This window comes from Schistocerca gregaria, chromosome 2 (genome assembly GCF_023897955.1).
Source record: "Schistocerca gregaria isolate iqSchGreg1 chromosome 2, iqSchGreg1.2, whole genome shotgun sequence".
NCBI lineage: Eukaryota > Metazoa > Arthropoda > Insecta > Orthoptera > Acrididae > Schistocerca > Schistocerca gregaria.
Window position 1 is genome coordinate 540046057 of NC_064921.1, and position 12386 is coordinate 540058442.

The following is a 12386-nucleotide window of genomic DNA, read 5'->3' on the forward strand; positions in this document are numbered from 1 at the left end:
ACAGGAGAAACTCCAAAGTGGGAAACAACACAAAAAAAGAGTGCGAGTCCAAAAATGACGTCATTACATGGAACAGAAGGGCAATTTCACTCACACAGTGACACCATGCAAGATGAATCTTCATTTTACAAATATTTTAGAATTCTGTAGCAAAAAATTTTCTCCTTTTTTATTTCAAATTACACCCAGACGTACTAAAAGGAACAATTGTCATAGGCTACCATCACATCCCATGAAAAATTGGTTTGTGTAAGGCTGAGTTTAGTTGCCAGTCCAGTGCAAATTTTTTTGCTATAGACACATCTCCCCCAATAATGTTCCATGCAAGATTTATAGGTTTTCTTTACAGTTTTTATTTGGCTTTTAATAGCTCAAGTGCCTTATTTGTCACTGGGTACAACTAGTGGAAACACATATCACATAAATATTGACCATCACTGCTCCCTAAATTGTTTCACACACACTCCACAGAGCTATTGAACAATGTATAAGCCTAAGACAAATATATATTTAAACGAAAAACTCTAATATGTTACTTGAAGTATACTTCACACAAAATGCATTTTGCCACTGTTGCAATATCTGAGGGTTTCAGTCCATTTATTATCAAAAATTAAAAATTCCTGAAACATGCAAATAAATTCCTGTTACTAATCAATGTGATCCTACTCAGTACTTTGTTCACATCATGTTGGATCCATACTGCAGTCCATTATATAATATAATATTAAATACTGCAATGTATAAAACCCACTCTATAAATGTATGGGGTGTTCAAAAATTCTCTCTGCAGTGCTGTATGACTGTTAGCCGTGCATGCCGTATGATTGTGGGTTCCATTTTTTTCAATGAAACAATAAACACACAACGAAACTGCAGTGATATTCTGTAACCATTCATAGGAAAACTTGTATTAAGTGAAATACTGAATGGTTATTTTCAACACAATGGTGCAACTGCGCATACAGCTTGTGTTTCAATGTCACGGCTTGCTGATGTTTTTGGTGATCGCTTAATCTCACAGGGACTTTGGCCTCCACAATCGCCTGACCTAACACCACCTGACTTTTCCTTCTGGGGTGCAGCGAAAGCAACAGTCTATAAAAACCGTTCAAAATCCATTGATGAATTGAAAACTATAATATCCACTTTCACTGCTTCTCTTATAGAAGAAATGTTACAGCTTGTGTCTGGAAACCAGATTAGACGAATTGAATTGTCTATTCAACAACGAGGGAGACACTTTCAACATTTAATGTGAAAATCTGTAAGTAAAAATGAATATTCAAGAAATTAATAACTTGTATTTCACTGAGTTTCATTTCGGTATATTCACTGTTGCATACAGCATGCACAGCTAACAATCAACATCTAGTAAAATCATCAGACGATCAATTCAGTTATAGAATTATCTAAAGAGAATTTCTGTATTGTGTGAAATGTGGCACTAAACAATGAAAAGTGCGAGGTCATCTACATGGGACTAAAAGAAATCCGATAAATTTTGGGTATACGATAAATCACACAAATCTAAGGGCTGCCAATTCGACTAGGAATCACTATTACAAGCAAGTTAAATTGGAAAGACCACATAGATAATATTGTGGGGAAGGCGAAACAAAGACTGCGCTTTGTTGTCAAAACACTTAGAAGATGCGGCAAACTCACTAAAGAGACAGCCTACATTACACTTGTCCGGCCTCTGCTGGAATATTGCTGCTCGGTGTGGTATCCTTACCATGTAGGATTGACAGAGGACATCGAAAAAGTGCAAAGAAGGGCAGCTCGTTTCATGTTATCGTGCAATAGGGGAGTGAGTGTCACTGATATGATATGCGAGTTGGGGTGGCAAAGGCGGTTTTCTTTGCGGCGCGATCTATTTAGAAAATTTCAATCACCAACTTTCTGTTCTGAATGCGAAAATAGGAAGAAATGATCATCATAATAAAATAAGAGAAATCAGAGCTCGAACGAAAAGACTTAGGTGTTCCTTTTTCCCACGCGCCATTTGAGAGTGGAATGGTAGAGAAGTAGAATGAAAATGGTTCGATGAACCCTCTGCCAGGGATTTAAGTGTGAATTGCAGAGTAACCATGTAGATGTGGATGTAGACGTTCAGCACTACGATCTTGCTTGGATGAACGCAATACGAAGGAGGGTTTAGCATACTACTCCAAATTAAACACTGAAGTGGATGAAGAAGCATACTTGTGACAACATCATACATAATGTGCTGCGTGTCATTTACCTTTCCAGCAAGGTATGTCGTTGGACTTGCATTGCTCCTTGCTACCTGTAAACCTACAAAACTGCTTATTCTTGACTGAACTGTTAATCATATACTCTTACCTTACCGAGTTCTTCTGTGAATCAGAAGACTGTTTGTCTCTACACTGTCTATAATGGCTGTGTACACCTACCTGGTTGGTAGGGCGACGTGCACAGTGATGCCCTCACAGTCCTTGGAAGAACAGATTAACTGCCACAACTCTTCTCTATCTCTCCACTTGAGAATATACAATATTCTCAGTTTATTTAACCTGGCCTATTTAGAGACCATTGCGATCAAAGTGGCCACAGAATAAATCTCTCTCCTCGGCCTATGGAGCGTTAAGCACTCTGTGTATCAACACAACGTTTCAGAGAGAGAGTGTTCTTTCTTGTCTGCAAATTGCACATATCGAGCTACTTCTTGCCCTTTTGTGAAGGACGTTGCCCCTGCAAATTTGTAGTCTGTCAACTAAACAACTGCTACTTACTGCAGTCATTTCTCCCATTCTCAAAACATTAATTTTAGTCGTCCTATCCGCTAAGTCCACCTCTGCAAAGAAGTGACATAAAGGGTGCAAACTCCCTTTACTCGAAATTTTCAGGCTGTTACGCCAATGAGAGATCATTCTACAAAAAGATGTGTCCTTACTACCTTTTGCTACATGCTGTTTTAACTACATATTTTCACTCCACCTCTAAAAATGTAGCCCATCCAATTGGTGTGACTGTGCATCTCCTTTGAGACACCTGAGGTAGTAAAGGCACCTTTGGCCCCCTGTGGTGAAACAAGCTACCCAACTCTATCGAGATCTGCACTGCGTCCCTCGCAGGTGTGATATTTATGATCCATCCCTACCCTACGACACAGGTCTGCAAAGTGTCTTTTAAACAAAATCGTTGTGTTTTGGCTCATTGCCTCCTCCCTGTTCCAGGTCTGCGTTGCTACCTTAAAGTATGTACATGCAAAAGGACAAGGGATAACTAAGGAATTACCTAGTATCGTATTCTGACCAGGCAAGTACATTTTCATTATCATTTGATATGCAAATTAAGTCTGTTACACTCAAAGTATGTTGTTTGACACATCACTGAAATCGTGTCATCGAGGAGATGCCCACGGAAGATGGTTAAAATGGACTTCCACCTTCCAAATAGAAAGGTAGATGGTGGAGATGACGCAGTGGGAGCAAAAGAGACAGGAGACAACGGAAATTAAAAATAGCGATGAGTGTAGGCCATACATAGGCTTGGGGGTTTTGGACCCTCCCATACCAGCGAACTTTAACATGTAGGTACAGGGGAGGGTGCGTTTTGGACCTAATTTTAAACAAATGGGTATAGCAGCAAAAAATTAGTTGGACTCCAAACCCTAAATTTTTGAACTGAAATATAGTGGAGACGGTGGCAATGGCATAGAAAGATAAAAGGAGAGAGCAGAGATAGTGATAATTGGATGTACTGTAAATAAAGGGAAGAAAAATCAGACATTGGCAGAGAGATATATACAGTGGCAGTGAGAGGGAGATGCTGAGTATGAAGGCTTCACTACAAAGAGAGACTGGATAAAAGGATTTAGAATGTTATTTGTTAAAAGAGCACAAATGCACTGCCATGCTAAAACTTTGGTGAGGAAAGCAGAAAGAAGATTGAGGGAGCTGTTCCCCCATTTTTCTGTCACTCTTTTAAAGACGGGCATGTTCGCCTTTTTGTGCTTTGACAGGATCATTTTTCCGCTATGGTACTATGTGTTGCATGAGGTACTGCTGGAGGAATTCGAATGAATTAACAGTTTTTCATGGATTAATAGGCTGATTCAAAGTGCATGTTAGTGTACACACATGTGTCATCGAACCACTACTAACAGTACTAACTTTGGTTGCATGTTTGATGCAGTGTTGTCCTGTATTACAGAACATTCAAGGAAATTATACAGACTGTGACATGCCATCACATTCCATTTAGCTAGTGACGCCAAAGAGATAGTGTGAAGCGATATGACGCAGAGTAGATAGTTTATATATAGGTGTATTGGAGTCACTGTTGCTGATTTTCTGATGTTTTAGAGGGCAAGAATGTAAACATTACTTGTCAGTAATGCAGTATAGTGGACACCTGACCTATTCAGCGGAACCCGAAACCCAACCACCCTTTAGCGCAAGTCGAGGAATCTGCAGCCTACACAGTCTGAGCCTCTGATTCAGACCCTCCACTCGGCTCTGTACCAGAGGTCTGCAATCGGTCCTGTCGACTATGATGCAAATGGTCAGCTCTGCTTTCATTTTGCAAGCAAGACTGGCAGCCTTGACCACTTCTGTTGGCCGCTCAAAACTAGAGAGAATCTCTTCTGATCCAAAGTGACGCACACCATTGGTATCAACGTAAGCCACCACCTACAGTTGGCTGCACTCTGTGCTCTTCATGGCATCTGGAAGGACCCTTTCCACATCTGGAATGACTCCACCTGGTATGCACACGGAGTGCACATTGGATTTTTTACCCTCCTGATCGGCCAAGTCCCTAAGGGGCCCCATAAGGCGCCTAACATTGGAGCTCCCAACTACCAATCCCACCCTCTGCGATTGCCTGGATCTTGCAGGCTGAGTGGTTTCCTCTGAAACAGGACAGGTGACAGCATCTGGCTCAGCGACAGTGTCAGCCACAGACAGCACCTGAACCTGTTTGTCAGACAAACTGAGGAGGCCTTACGTGTGGCCGCCTGGGATGTCTTTCGCTGCCTGCTTCGCCCCGGGCGCGACCTCCCACTCGACCACAGATGAGGATTCAGCCTCAGTGCTAGCAGTAACTGGGTTTGCCCCCCCGGTGAGGACCGATTGGATCCCACAGCCGTCTGACAACAGTGGTAACCATCCACTGCAGCCTCAAGCTGTGTAACCAAAGCTATCACAGCCTGAAGCTGAGCGCGAAGTGTCACCAACTCGGCTCACATCCACACACAACAATCGCAGTCCCTGTCCATACTAAAGGCCGTGGAAAACTAAACTATGCAGATAAACTGACTATTGGCACGTGCTGCGCAACTCTACTGTAGACCCTGACGGAAACGCACGAACTGTGTCTGGTAACACGCAGATATTCAAAAACCTATCTACCGAATCACTCAGGTGAAACGAAATAATTTGCCCTTAACTAGGAACTTTTAATATGTCACAAAATCGGTTTACTTTCCGACACAAATAAAAATGCGACAACTGTGGCTGTTAGATATTAAATGTACACGCAGAAACACAAGAAATTGAACTATTAAAGCACACAGATGATATAATAAAAGCCGTTCCTGGTTAGGAACTCGTAAATGACAAAAGCCGTTAACTTCCCTGTTGCTGCATCTGTCTCGGTCAGCTACTGCTGCCTGACTGACTAACTGGCTGACTTTTATTACAACATACAGCTTCCTTCATCGCAGCGCAAGTTAAAAATAATGCATTACTTATCATGAATAGCGAATTTTTAATAAAATCTACACTTTTCTGGTTGCCATTTCAAAATTTGCTTTTTTTTGCCAAAACACAGCGGAGTTTACACAGTTTCACTTCACTAACATGTTGTGCAGACACAACTGCGAGGGAATTCTGAAACAGTGGTTTATTTAATTTATTAAGTGAGGAACTGAGGAAAAGTGAGGTTAATAGCTTATGAAAAACCACATCCTCAGTACAAAAATACGTGTAATGTCTTCACATATGTTGTTCCAAAATCCATAGCATTCCCCCTTGCTATCGATGGTCCTTAAAGATTACATTCTTTTATCGAAAAATTATTTAGTTATTGGAATAACACAATACGTAATAATGTTTTCATAATGACGATATGGTAAAATACTCTCCTCTTTGTGTGCTATCGTTTGCCAAAATCTCATTTCGATATCTCAAATTGTTAATCAAATATGAGAAATATTGTGGATATTTCATTCTGGCCTTATCGCTGGCGTGGCGCTATCGCAAATGAATGTGCATCAGATCAGTTTTCTCGAGATTAATGGCAGATAGGTACCTCTACCGATGTATAAAGAAACATTCAATATGTTAGCTAAATTTCATACACAACAACATATTATGTTATATACAACAAACGAAAAATCATAGCAACCTCGATTTTTCATTGCACACGTTTCCGAATTTCGCCAAATGTCTTATATGCACGTAAATATCATAATAACTATGACGATTAACGAAATCATGGGCATGTAATCATGAACATGACATATAAAGCTATAAGTAAAGCAAAAAAATTTTTTACTCAATACCACATCCTCAGTACAAAAATACGTGTAATGTCTTCACATATGTTGTTCCAAAATCTATAGCATTCCCCCTTGCTATCGATGGTCCTTAAAGATTACATTCTTTCATCGAAAAATTATTTAGTTATTGGAATAACACAATATGTAATAATGTTTTCATAATGACGATATGGTAAAATACTCTCCTCTTTGTGTGCTATCGTTTGCCAAAATCTCATTTCGATATCTCAAATTGTTAATCAAATATGAGAAATATTGTGGATATTTCATTCTGGCCTTATCGCTGGCGTGGCGCTGTCGCAAATGAATGTGCATCAGATCAGTTTTCTCGAGATTAATGGCAGATAGGTACCTCTACCGATGTATAAAGAAACATTCAATATGTTAGCTAAATTTCATACACAACAACATATTATGTTATATACAACAAACGAAAAATCATAGCAACCTCGATTTTCCGAATTTCGCCAAATGTCTTATATGCACGTAAATATCATAATAACTATGACGATTAACGAAATCATGGGCATGTAATCATGAACATGACATATAAAGCTATAAGTAAAGCAAAAAAATTTTTTACTCAATAGTTTCTGTGAAATCGTTTGAGAAGGATTACAGGGCATGCGCCTCGATTCTGTCACCGCTGACCAACAGAATGGTGGAAAATATCTGTCGGCCTTCCCTTCCGAACAAACGAAAGAACTCACCCAGTGCTTTGGGCGAAAACTGCTCACTGTACATCGGTCACTGTATCCTTGCGAGCTATAGCATATTATAACCTACTTGCCTCCAACACTGTCAGTGGTGCTTTGTGAGAGTTTCATTCAGGAAATATTAGAATCAGGGAGCAGATGCTTTGTCGAATTGCATTCAGTTGCCAAGGTTTCCAGTCTGTGAGATGTTCATGATGAGAAGCTGATCTGTGACAACTCTTAACACAACCCGTAGTGCTCTCTCTCTCTCAGCTACAGTCACTGAAAGAGAGTAAAAGATGAGCATAACTTCAGATACATTTGGAAAAAAAGCTTAAAATTTTAAGCTCAGGCATATTTTTCAAGAGTTCTAATAGTTCTGAAGAAATGTATTAAAATTTTTAAATGTGAATTGTTTCCAAATATTTAATTCCTTTTTTTAAACCTCTAGCGACATCACCATTCACTGATAAATAACTTGCCTGTCTCAGTGACTTGTATATCAGTTATATTAGAGCACTTCTATGAAATACAAACGTTTCATTTAATATCTTCACTTTTTCATATCAGGATTTCAATTTAGACACCAGATTGTCATAATGACATAAAATACATTTATCTTGAATAAATATTTTGAATTCTCATCTGTCAGTTCATTCCTGGTTTCATCAGGGAATGATTCCCTCTTCTTAGTGTGTGCCTCTGGAAATTGAGGATCGACATTAATTGCACTAGCAACAACTTAAGATCAGGGAGAATGGTATCGCAATTTAAGCAAAACTATTTTTAATCATTTAATAAGCTCTCAAAGTATCGTATTTAAACATCGGTGGTAGTATTTCGAGCTTGTAGTAATTTGCTTCTATAGTCAACTGCTGTAAATACTTTAGCTAAATACTTGAATGGTCTAACACAATCAAAACACACAATACCACAGAAAGTGTTTCATACGACAGTAACCTACTGAGAGTTTCAACAACAATGGCACTTTTATCCAAGTGAGCTACAATTGGTCTTGCAGTGTCTACTCAGGCACACCAACAAGCATCAGGCATGGAATGTAAAGAACTACCAACACACTGTATCAGAATTTTCCATCGTCATGAACTGCTACTGAACAGGTTGTAAATAAGTCAAATCACTCCCAAAAAGTGTCTGCATTATAACAACTCTCAGCTGAATATAATTTACATAAGGCTACGATACACATACAGAAAATATTTTGCAAGAGAATTTCACAGAGGAAAATGTGTCTGACCTGATTTGTAAAACCCTCTATTATTACTTTCGTTATCATAACGTTGTACATGGCATTCACTGATAGGAATTGAGTGATTCATAAGTGTTGATCCAATTATATATGTAAGAGCAACTCTCGTTTTCTGATTGCAGTTTACAAACTCCAAAAACTGTTCATTTATTTCCTATTTATCAGTTTTCTTCTAAGTAAATATGCAGGATAAACGTTGTTTGTTCAGTATGACTTGAATCAGGAATTGCATCAATAATACTTCTCATTTTCTCTAGTTTCAAGATTGCACCCTGACATCATGGGCACAACTAGAAACAAATTCATTCTGAGAATCACTTGACAAAAAACGCACTTTGAAACACTTTCCATCTTCCTGTCTTGCTAAGGCGTTTCGCAACAATTTTTGAGCAAAGTAGGGTGCAGCGGAATTGTAGTAACAATTGTAGTGCTGGGTCGGGAATAAAGTTAAGCAGAAAGAAAACAGTCCTGCATTTACGGAGCAGTCATGGAGGAGGTGTAGGCCTGTTGCTACAGGGTAGGCTAGGAGTGGAGTACCAGGTCAAAGCATTGTGAAAACCAGTGCTAAGCTGAGCCAGGTTACAGAAGACCTAGGGGCCTTGTGCAAAGATTTTGATGTTGAGGACCATGTTCTTATAGTAGGAGGAGCAGGAAACAGCCTGGCTAGCAATTCGGACTATAGTATTAGGTGTGACTTGGATGTAATAGGAGCAGCAACAACTCACACTCGTGTAGGGCTTGTGGATGTTTTGCAGCGCCATGACCAGCTCTTGGTTAATACAGCTGTAAACTGTGTTATCAGACGGCTGGGGGATTACTGTTGGCAGAAACTAAATCTCATTTCTGCGCTGTGCCTGTTGATACAATTGGGAGGCGGGGTTACACTAGTCATGGCCTGCGCCTGAATTGGAGGGGAAAGGATAGATTAGTTGATCTTCTTGCAGAAACTGTAAGGGGAGAACATGCACACAAGAGAAAGTACCCGTGATTACTGGATTCAGAGGGACACATTTTTTAGTTTACAGTCAGGTTGCAGACAAAGAATATTGAAAGAGATTAAAACAGAACACTGTCATAATGTCTGTAGCAGTATCCAAAGAAATAAAATTTGTGTATTTCATCAGAACATTAGAGGATTGAAAAATAAGATAGTTGAGCTTCTTGTATGCCTATAAAATGTGGTAAATTCTGAAGGTGTAGATGTTTTGTGTCTCTCTGAACACCATGTAACCACCGGGATGGAGAAGTTAAATTTAAGGGATTACAAATTAGCATTTTATTCATATAGAGTCAACATGGAAAAAGGATGAGTCGCTACTTACATAAAAACTACATCTACATCTACATACATACTCCGTAATCCACCATACGGTGCGTGGCGGAAGGTAGCTCGTACCACAACCAGCATCTTCTCTCCCTTTCCACTCCCAAACAGAACGAGGGAAAAATGAATGCCTATATGCCTCTGTACAAGCCCTAATCTCTCTTATCTTATCTTTGTGACCATTCCATTTATAAGTGGCGGCAGTAAAATTGTACTGCAGTCAGCCTCTAATGCTGGTTCTCTAAATTTCCTCAGTAGCGATTCACGAAAAGAACGCCTCCTTTCCTCTAGAGACCCCCACCTGAGTTCCTGAAGCATTTCTGTAACACTCGCTTCATGATCAAAACTACCAGTTACAAATCTACCAGCTCGTCTCTGAATACATGCCCACATGCTCCCTCAATCCAACCTGATAGGGATCCCAAACGCTCGAGATGTGCTCAAGAATAGGTCGTATTAGTGTTTTATAAGCGGTCTCCTTTACAGATGAACCACATCTACCCAAAATTCCATCAACGAACCAAAGACGACTATCCGCCTTCCCCCACAATTGTCATTACATGCTTTTCCCACTTCATATCGCTCTGCAATGTTACGTCCAAATATTTAATCGACGTGACTGTGTCAAGCGCTACACTACTAATGGAGTATTCAAATATTACATGATTCTTTTTCCTATTCGCCCCCATTAATTTACATTTCTCTCTATTTAGAGTTAGCTACCATTCTTTACACCAATCACAAATCCTGTCCAAGTCATCTTGTATCCTCCAACAGTCACTTAACGACGACACCTTCCTGTACACCACAGCATCATCAGCAAACAGCCGCACATTGCTATCCACCCTATCCAAAAGATCATTTATGGAGATCGAAAACAAAACCGGACCTACCACACTCTTCTGGGACACTCCAGATGATACCCTCACCTCTGATGAACACTCACAATCGAGGACAATGTACTGGGTTCTATTACTTAACAAGTTTTCGAGCCACTCACATATTTGGGAACCAATCCCACATGCTCGTACCTTAGTTAGGAGTCTGCAGTGGGGCACCGAGTCAAACGCTTTCCAGAAGTCAAGAAATATGGCATCCGTCTGATACCCTTCATCCATGGTTCTCAAGATATCATGTGAAAAAAGGGCGAGTTGCGTTTTGCAGGAGATTTGCTTTCTAGGGCCGTGCTGATGCACAGAGAGCAACTTTTCTGTCTCAAGGAAATTCATTATAATCGAACTCAGAATATGTTCGAGAATCCTGCAACAAACCGATTTTAAGGATATTTGTCTGTAATTTTGAGGATCCATCCTTCTACCCTTCTTATATGCAGGCGTCACCTGCGCTTTTTTCCAGTCGCTCGGGACTTTACGTTGGGAAAGAGATTTGCGATAACTGTACACAAAGTCAAAAATATTGAAACAAATAGCTTTTGTGTAAATCAGATACTTAAAGCATGTGCTTGTGAGTTGCTTCTGAAACATACTTCTATAGTAATTGTAACAATCTACAGAACCCCTCAAGGTAACTTTCAGCTATTCCTGAAAAATCTAAAGCATTATTGAGCTACTTGTCAGACAAAAAGAAGCATTTAGTGGTTTTTGGTGATTGTAATGTAGATTTCTTAAAAGATACGGATAGGAAAAATGAGCTAGAATCTTTGTCTGGTTGTTTGAATCTAGTATCTGTTGAATTTTCCAACTCATGTGCTACAGGATAGTAGGTCACTTATCGAAAACATTTTCATAGACAGTGCTCAGGCAGAAATAATTAATTTGTATCCAGTTGTTAAAGGGCTATCTGATCATGACGCACAGTTAATGAAAATAACACATACAGCACCTTAAAGGCTTCAGGCAGGCTCATACAAGGCAGGGAGGATTATTGATGCGATCAGGATACAGGGTTTTAAGAGCAGCCTAGAAGAGGTTGAATGGGATGAGGTATACACAGAAAATAATGCTGATCCCAAATTCAATTTATTCCAAAGTAAATTTGTCTCAATATTTGAGAGTTGCTTAGCTGAAACGTTATCCAAAAAAAGCCATTACAAAGTCAAGTAAGCCATGGATTAATTAGGGAATTAAGATATCGTGTAAGAGGAAGAGGAAAATATTGAGACAGGCCAGAATAAGTCAGGATCTGATGTTACTTGCTTACTACAAAACGTACTCTAATATTTTAAGGAAAGTCATTAAGAAGTCAAGAAGCTTATGTGTTCTGACAGAAATTAATAATGCTAATAATAAGAAAAAAACTATTTGGGATATTGTCAAATGGGAGACGGGGCAGCCTGACAGTGCACAGCATACCATAGCAATAAAGCTAAATGATGATGTGAGTGGTAAGTATTTTTAACAATCACTTTCTGAATGTAGCAGCAAAAATAGGGTTAAAGGATTCAGTTTAAGAAGCAAAAAAGTATGTTAAAAATGTCATTCCTCAGGACTTTAGGTCTTTAGAAATAGCACCAGCATTGCCCACTGAAATTAAGAGAATTATAAATATACTGAAAAAACAAGAGCTCATGTGGTGTTTATGGAGTCTCTAACAGAATTTCAAACT

General features: G+C 39.4%; 1 protein-coding gene across 3 annotated transcripts in view; it reads left to right on the forward strand.

The window, feature by feature from the left end:
- Positions 1 to 12386, forward strand: part of LOC126331251 (KAT8 regulatory NSL complex subunit 2-like) — a 181607-nt gene that overhangs the window by 1447 nt on the left and 167774 nt on the right. Inside the window, exon 3 of one of the 3 annotated variants that reach the window (XM_049996458.1) lies at positions 3204 to 3285. The exons of the other annotated variants lie outside the window; for them this stretch is intronic. The gene's annotated coding sequence lies outside the window, so the exon portion shown is untranslated. The remainder of the gene's footprint in view (positions 1 to 3203; positions 3286 to 12386) is intronic. 3 annotated transcript variants of the gene reach the window in all.